This window comes from Microtus ochrogaster, unplaced genomic scaffold, assembly GCF_000317375.1.
Source record: "Microtus ochrogaster isolate Prairie Vole_2 unplaced genomic scaffold, MicOch1.0 UNK802, whole genome shotgun sequence".
NCBI classification, from domain to species: Eukaryota; Metazoa; Chordata; class Mammalia; order Rodentia; family Cricetidae; genus Microtus; species Microtus ochrogaster.
The window spans coordinates 1,837-2,384 of NW_004949900.1; positions in this window are offsets into that span (position 1 = coordinate 1,837).

Here is a 548-nt window from a genome sequence, read left to right on the forward strand (position 1 = left end):
CTCCTCCTATATCCCTCCTGCTCCCCTACTCACCCTCTGCTCTCCACCTCTAGTCCTAAGAGAGGGCAGGATACTCTGCCCTATGATAAGTCCAGGCCTAGGAAGGTGTGCATCCAAACAGACTAACACACCAAAAGGCCAGTTCATGCAGGAAAGACAAATTTCAGTGCCATTATCATTGGCTTCTCAGTTAGCCCCCCCTTGTCAGCCACATTCAGAGTCCACCTTGATTTCATGCTCGTTCAGTCCCAGTCCCCCAGGTTTTGGTGAGCTTTCATTAGACAAGGCACACTGTCTCTGTGGGTGGACCAACGCCTCACAGTCCTGACTTCCTTGCTCATATTCTCCCTCCATCTGCTCTTCAACTGGACCTTGGGAGCTCAGTCCAGTGCTCTGATGTGGGTCTCTGTCTTTATCTCCATCTGTAGTGGAATGAAGTTTCTATGGTGATAATCAAGATAGTCATCAGTGTGACTATGTGACAAAGGCAGTTCAGGCACCCTCTCCTCTACTGCCCAAGGACCTAGATGAGGACATCCATGTGGAAC